Source organism: Piliocolobus tephrosceles, chromosome 10 (assembly GCF_002776525.5).
Source record: "Piliocolobus tephrosceles isolate RC106 chromosome 10, ASM277652v3, whole genome shotgun sequence".
Taxonomy (NCBI): domain Eukaryota; kingdom Metazoa; phylum Chordata; class Mammalia; order Primates; family Cercopithecidae; genus Piliocolobus; species Piliocolobus tephrosceles.
In genome coordinates this window covers 66,576,143-66,584,204 of record NC_045443.1, presented here as the reverse complement: position 1 = coordinate 66,584,204, position 8,062 = coordinate 66,576,143, and the positions used below count along the sequence as shown (strand labels likewise).

The 8,062-nt window shown below is 41.3% G+C and overlaps 1 pseudogene; it reads right to left on the bottom strand.

The window, feature by feature from the left end:
* Positions 1-171, bottom strand: part of LOC111552336 — a 1,653-nt pseudogene extending 1,482 nt beyond the window's left edge.
* Positions 172-8,062: the final 7,891 nt, after the last annotated feature.

Here is an 8,062-nt window from a genome sequence, read left to right as displayed (position 1 = left end):
GGCAGGAGAATGGCGTAAACCCGGGAGGCGGAGCTTGCAGTGAGCTGAGATCCGGCCACTGCACTCCAGCCTGGGCGACAGAGCGAGACTCCGTCTCAAAAAAAAAAAAAAAAATCCTATTGCCGATCCACAGAAGGCGGCTAACAAATTCAGCTAGGATTTAGAGGCCATTTCCCGAAAGTCTATTTCTCACATCAGCCGCGGCTCCCTCTCGCTCCTCCTGGGGGCCGGAAAGGAAGACGACCCGGGATCGGTGACCTTTGGTTCTCTGGGCAGCCGCAGAAGTGGCTCATGGCCACCAGCCGAAACCGCCCGCTGCAGCCCAAATAATTCAGCAGCGGCGGCGGCGGCCCGAATTGACCATTTTTCTGTCGGGTTTCTATTGTTCTCATACATGTATGGTTTATTACCTATTCTTGATAAAAGTCCTTTGTCAATTATCTGTGTTCCAATATCTTCTCCCAGTCTGGGACTTTTCGTTTCACTCTTTTAATAATCAGTTCTTAATTTTATTCAAATTTATCAATTTTTCCCTTTATAATTTGTACTTTTATGTCTTAAGAATTCTTCCAATCCAAGGTCATACAACTATTTCCTATATTTTATTCTTAAAAGAGTCTGGTTTTGCCTCTTACATTAAGTCCACATTTAATCCACCTAAAATTGACATTTACATATGAGATTCCCATTCTATCATAAATCTAGTTTTTCATAATATGTGGTTTCTAGTCTCTGTATATTGTTCCATGGTCTATTCCTGCATCAAGTCTGTATTATCTTTCTTACAATACAGCTTAGTATCTGGTAAGGCAAGTCTCACTCCATTTCCCTCTTGGTTATCATTTGCTTTTGAGCTTCCGTATAAAATTTAGAACCAGACAGGCATATTCAGTAACAAAAACAAACTTCTTGGGATATTATTCTGATTTGCATTGATGCTATAGATTCGGGAGGAGCTGTCACATTTAATGATACTGATTCCCCCTACCCAACAACAGAAATATTGATGTCAACAATGCCAGTCTGTAGAACACACTTTCAGGAGCAAACAGATGTCCGTTGATTTGGGTCTATCTTAATGTCTTTCAGTAAAGGTTTAAAACTTTCTACAAAGAGAACTTTGCACACCTCTTATTAAACACTAGTTACATTATATCTGGCTTCCAAATTGACTTTATATTAATTGATCTTGCTAAATTTTCAAGTCTATTAACATATCTGTAGATTCACAATATATATATCACCTCATATCTTCAAATAATGACCTCTAAGAATCAGTTCTACTGTCATATTCTCTGGGTTGGCTTTTCTGACTCCTAATGTGGATCAATGCTCTGCTACTGAATCTTACAAGATACCTTACCTCACCTGTAAACGAGGAACCCCAATAGGACTGTTTTTAACACTTACATGAAACAACATATGGGAAAGTGACCAGCATATATTAGTCTCTTTAGTTCCTTTCTTCCAGACAGTCAATGGTTTTTTCTTTGTATGCTCAAGGTATTTTGCACATTGCAATCACTTTGAGTTACTCACTGAATGAAAATTATTTCATTTCCTGGCTCCTAAAAAAACAGAAGTAATATTCATTGGCTTTATATCTCCTTCCTGAATACCACACACATAGACATTCAAATGCTATATATATAAAATATATATATATACAGCCTATAATATGTTTTGACCTAGGGCTAAAAACAAAAACAAAAAGCAGCATGACACAGCTAAATAAAATTAAGACCACTTTCTTACACCTACCACAAGAATTCTATTCAGAATGTTAAGATACTATAAATTTCCTCAAAAAAAAAAAAAAAAGTTAAATGTATTCTCAGGCCAGGTGCAGTGGCTCACGCCTGCAAACCCAGCACTTTTGGGAGGCCGAGGAGGGTGGATCACTTGAGCCCAGGAATTTGAGACCAGCCTGGGCAACATGGCAAAATCTGCCTCTACAAAAAATACAAAAATCAGCTGGGTGTGGTGGTGCACACCTGTAGTCCCAGCTATGTGGGAGGCTTGAGCCCAGGAGGTTGAGGCTACGATGAGCCATGATCATGCCACTCTACTCCAGCCTGGGTCACAGAGTGAGACCCTACAAAAAAAAAAGTATTATCTAAGGATTCTCTAAGGTAACAATCTAAATACAAAATAACTTCTTTTTAAATGAGTCTCATTGTGTGCACTAAGTAAACTTAGAAACATTTTCAGTTTAAGAATAGAAATAAAAAGGGTTTGATTTGATTAGCTGACTCCACCATAATAGTCAAAATATTATTAGGTTAATTCTGGTTTGATAGATTAGAAAAGGATCTTTCAAATCTTTCTTGGTTCCTATATCGGATCTTCAGTTCCTGGGTCTCCCCTTTACTGGTTGTATTACTGAACTATTTCCTCAATTATTAAAATGGAATTACCAAATCATTATTTACTGATTCATTTTATATATATGCCTATCTCTAGATGGAAGCACACAACTAACATTTAAAAATATTTCAGCCACTGTAACAATCAAGAAATAGTTAAAAACAAGATACCCAATTTCCACCACTAAAATAGATTTTTTTTAAAGCACTAGTTATTGAAAAGAATGTGGAGAAATACACATTTTCACATACAGTGAGAGTAAAAATAAATCGGGGCAATTTAATGTGTCAAAAAACTCAAATATTCATACTCTAAATCAAGCACTCCAAGAAATTCATTATTGGAAAACAGCTATTTGCACTAAGATTTACCTATAAGGAAATTCATTGTAGCATCCTTTATAATACTCAAAAACCTAGTGAAATAACCCAAACACCCAGTGGCAAGAACTGGTTAAAATTATGTTACAAGTTGAAACAGCAGGTAGCCATTAAAAGTAGTTTAAAGGCACAATCTGTCAATCTTTAATGTGCATACAAATCACTGGGGATCTTGCTCAAATGTAGATTTTGATTTCACATGGTACATTCTGCACTTGTAACCAGTTCCCAGACCAGGTGATGCCAATGTTGCTACCCTGTAGACCATACTTTCAGGAGCAAACTTAGAGCATTTAAGAAAATGTCAATACTCTAAAAGCCCTCAGTTGGCCCCACATAACTACATTCTCTCTATAAAACTGACTCAGTCACACAAAATACATCATATCCAAGAACTCATGCTACTAGTAATGTTTAGAGCCAGCTGTGTTTATTTCTAAACAATGTCAATGTAATTTTGCCGTGATTTCATCACAATATCATGTAAACCAATGAAACACTGAATGCAAAAGAGAATTGGTTCGATGAAAACTAAGTTTACTCTGGCTTTTCTTTTTGAGACAGGGTCTCACTGTCGCCCAACCTGGGGTGCAGTGGGACAATCTTCACTTGTTGCAGCCTCGACCTACCAGGCTCAGGCGATCAATCCTGCCACATCAATCTCCCGAGTAGCTGGGACCACAAGCCTGTGCCACCACATCCAGCTAATTTTTGCACTTCTGTAGAGATGGGGTTTCACCATGTTACCCAGGGTAGAACTCCTGAGCTCAAGCGATCCACCTGCCTTGGCCTCCCAAAGTGCTGGGATTACAGACATGAGCCACTGTGCCTGGCAAGTACTTTTTGAAGTCTCAATAAAAATGAGCTGCTTTAAAAACTGCCATTGACAATGAAATAACCACTTGTCCCCATTAGGATGACTACTATCAGATAAAAAGAAAAGCACAAGTATCGTTGAGGATGTACAGAATCTACAATCCTCATGCACTGCTGGTGAGAACGTAAAATGGTATAGTGGCTGTGGGAAAGTTTCACGATTCCCCAAAAAGTTAAACATAGAATTACCATTACCCAGCAATTTCACTCCTATATACCCAGAACTGAAAATAGGGACTTAAAAGATAGTTGTACACCTGTGTTCATAGTAGCATTATTCACAATATTCAAAAGGTAGAAACAAGCTGTCCACTGAAAGATGGATAAACATGTGGCATATACGTACATAAAATGGGATGATATTCAGCCACATATTGACACATGCTACAACATGAATGAATCTTAAAAACGTAAGTGAAATAGCCGGGCGCGGTGGCTCACGCCTGTAATTCCAGCACTTTGGGAGGCCGAGGCAGGCGGATCACGAGGTCAGGAAATCGAGATCATCCTGGCTAACACGGTGAAACCCCGTCTCTACTACAAATACAAAAAATTAGCTGGGCGTGGTGGCAGGCACCTGTAGTCCCAGCTACTCCGGAGGCTGTGGCAGGAGAATGGCGTGAACCCGGGAAGCGGAGCTTGCAGTGAGCTGAGACTGCACCACTGCACTCCAGTCTGGGCAACAGAGCGAGACTCCGTCTCAAAAAACCACAACACAAATATTGTATGATTCTACTTATATGATGTACCCAGAACAGGCAAATTCAGAGACAGATGTACAATAGAGATGACTGGGGGCCGGGGCTAGGGTAGGAATGGGGAGTTACTGTTTAATGGGTAGAGTTTGTTTGGGATGATGGAAAAGTTCTGGAAATGGATAGTGGTGATGGTTGCAAAACACTGTAAATGTATTTAATGTCACTGAATTGTATGCTTAAAAATGGTTAGAATGCCAACTGCTATATGCTTTACAATTTTAAACATGCTGACACAGCTCTTACAATAGTTGCTAACAAGACAGTGAGGCAGAACTACAAATCAAGATCAGTCATTCAAATATTAACATTTGCTTGCCCCACGCTGATGTAGACACTTGGGATTTAAGATACTACAATAAGATCCTTGCTTTCATGGGACTTTATGTTTGAATGAATAAGCAAAATATATAGTTAGGTCGTAAATGCTTCTGAAGAGTAAAGAATAAAACAGAGTCAAGGGAGGTAGCAGTTTCCATTCAATAGAATGGTAGAAACAAACCTCACTGAGATTCTTCTCAGGCAGCTATCTCCAGCATTCCAGTCAGGGGAAATGGCCCACACAAAGGCTCAGACGCAAGATGATACCTAGCCTGTTTGAAAAACAAAGGCCGGCCGGGCGCGGTGGCTCAAGCCTGTAATCCCAGCACTTTGGGAGGCCGAGACGGGCGAATCTCGAGGTCAGGACATCGAGACCATCCTGGCTAACACGGTGAAACCCCGTCTCTACTAAAAGTACAAAAAACTAGCCGGGGGAGGTGGCGGGCGCCTGTAGTCCCAGCTACTCCGGAGGCTGAGGCAGGAGAATGGCGTAAACCCGGGAGGCGGAGCTTGCAGTGAGCTGAGATCTGGCCACTGCACTCCAGCCCGGGCGACAGAGCAAGACTCTGTCTCAAAAAGAAGAAAAACAAAGGCCAGAGTGGCTAGAATGGAGTGAGCATGGGGAAAGCTACTGGCAGATCTGGTCAGAGGTAAGAGGAGCCAAATTGGTGCGGCAGCTCACGCCAGTAATCCCAGCACTTTGGGGGACTGAAGCAGGAGCAGCCCGAGTTCAGGGGTTTTGAGTCCAGCCTTGGCAAAATGGCAAAAAGCCCATCTCTACAAAACAGACAAAAATTAGCCAGGCATGGTGGTGCGCACCTCCAGCTACTCAGGAGGCTGGGGTGGGAGAATTGCTTGTGATAAGAAGATGGAGGTTGCAGTGAGCCTGAGATCATGCTACTACACTTCAACCAAGGTGAGAGAGACTATCTCAAAAAAAAAAAAAAAAAAGTGGGGGGAAGGGAGAGCAAATCATGAACTTCTGTCAGGAATGCAGCTTTACTCTGATAAAAATGAAGAGCGGGCTGGGTGAGATGGCTCAAACCTGTAATCCTAGTGCTTGGGAGGTTGAGGTGTGAGGATCGTTTGAACCCAGGAGTTCAAGGTTGCTGTGAGCTACGGTAACACCGTTGCACTCCAACCTGGGTGACAGAGATCTTGTGTCTTAAATAAATGGCAAGCCACTGCAGGATTTTTAAGAAATATAGATTGAAAGCTATACTGACAATAGACTGTGCAGAGGTCAAGACAGAGAGCAACCCCAGCATTAGTAAGAGGTCCCAGGTATCTTCTGGTGGTAGAGACAAAGTATTTCCCTGTAGGGTGTGAGGAGTCAAGAGTGATCTGTTTTGGGTCTACACAAATGAAATGATAGTATTTATATATGCTGTTGGGTAAGACTGTGGGTTGAGCAGGTAGGTGGTAGGTGAGAGGAAGGGCTGAAATATTAGCCCATCTGAATTGGAAATATTAATTTGGAAACTGACAGCATATAAATCCTACAGTCATGAGACTGAATAAGAAAACCAAGTGTAGAGACAAGTCCCCTGGAAGTGCCCTCAAAATTAAAAGGTTAGGGGAAACAGCAAAGGAAACGAAAAAGAATATAAATTTGACTCCCTGCTTTTAACCTTTTCTATTAACCGATCAAATAACTAGTCTTGGCCAAATCTAATAATTAGAGGGCACATTCTGTCCACGTGTGTGTAAGCAGAAGAAACAACTGTTAGAAGATAAATTACTCTAGGTAACTTACTGCCCAGGTACGCATAATAGAGATGAGAAGTTGGGCCGTTCGTCTTTTAGTGTTCATTCATAGATGTATTAAGTCAAGGAAAACATAAAATGGACTGCTATAGAAGTTTATAGGTAGGCAGTCTCTCACTGTGCACAGACATACAAAGCATGTGTTTACAATGTGAAATATAAAAGGCTCAAGTTTACATACTTGGAGTAGAATGGGCTGCCAGTATCCTTGGATCAATTTCTGAGTTGTATAAAAATGACTTCATCAGAAAAGTGTTTACAAAAGATAATCTAAGATACACCATTGTGAAAAGGCAGCCATCACTAAAATCCTTTAATAACTTATTAGCTCGTTTTCACATTCTGCAAATCACTTTTGACTGTATTCTTAGGTTAGATGCCTAGGAAGATTCTTGCATTTTGTGTTAAGGTAATTTTTTCCCCTCACTTGAGGAAAGTTGAAGAGGTCATGATGTAAAAACGATTAATCTATTTCAGGGGGAATAAAGAGCTAAAGTGGTACACAGGGCTGGTTCCTATACTGTACTGGGGAGGGGTCCAATTTCTAGATCAGTGCCAACATTTCCCACACGTTATACCCACCTACCTCATATCTAATATGATAGCCATAGTAATTGTGTAGGTAGAACCTGTATAAGTATTTACAGGAGACTACAAGATACCACACTAAAATGCTACGGCCTATCTTACACAAAAGTATCTAACACTGTATCTTGTAGAGTAGGTACTCAACATTTGTGCAAATGAACATTTTAAAGTCATGTGTTCCTAAATGGTTAGTTTGGGTATCAGTAAAGCTTAAAATCTTATGGTGGTGGCAGCTTAGTATCATGACGTTCAGTAAATAATTGAAAATCATTCTAACTTCTACTCACTATATTCTGCTAGTCATAACCTTTCAGAGCCCACCGCCTCCCTTTTAAGACTAGAACACTGGCCAGGTGTGGTGACTCACGCCTATAATCCCAACACTTTGGGAGGCCAAGGCAGGAAGATAGCTTGAGATAGTTAGTTTGAGACCACCGTGGGCAACAGGGCAAAACCCCATGCCTACCAAAACTATAAAAAAAGCCAGGCATGGTGGCATGCACCTGTGATCCCAGCTACTCAGGAGGCAGAGGTAGGAGGACTGCTGGAGTGTGGGGAAGGCTGCAGTGAGCCATGATCACACCACTGCGCTGCAGCCTGAGTGACAGCAAGATCTTGTCTCAAAAAAAGAATACTGTCTTACAGGATAATTAAGAAACTAATGAAGCAATAGGTACAAAAACAATTTTTTAAAAACATTGATGGGTGACCAGGCACAATGGCTCACGCCTGTAATCCCAGCACTTTGGGAGGCGAAGGCAGACGGATCACTCGAGCCCAGGAATTCAAGACCAGCTTGGCCAACATGATGAAAAGCCATCTCTACTAAAACTACAAAAAAAATTGGCCAGGTGTGATGGCTCACACCTATAGTCTCAGCTGCTCAGGATGCTGAGGCTCGAGAATCACTTGAACCTGGGAGGCAGAGGTTGCAGTGAGCCAAGATCACGCCACTGCATTCCAGCTTGGGTGAGAGAGCAAGACTGTCTCAAAAAAGTGTTAACGGCA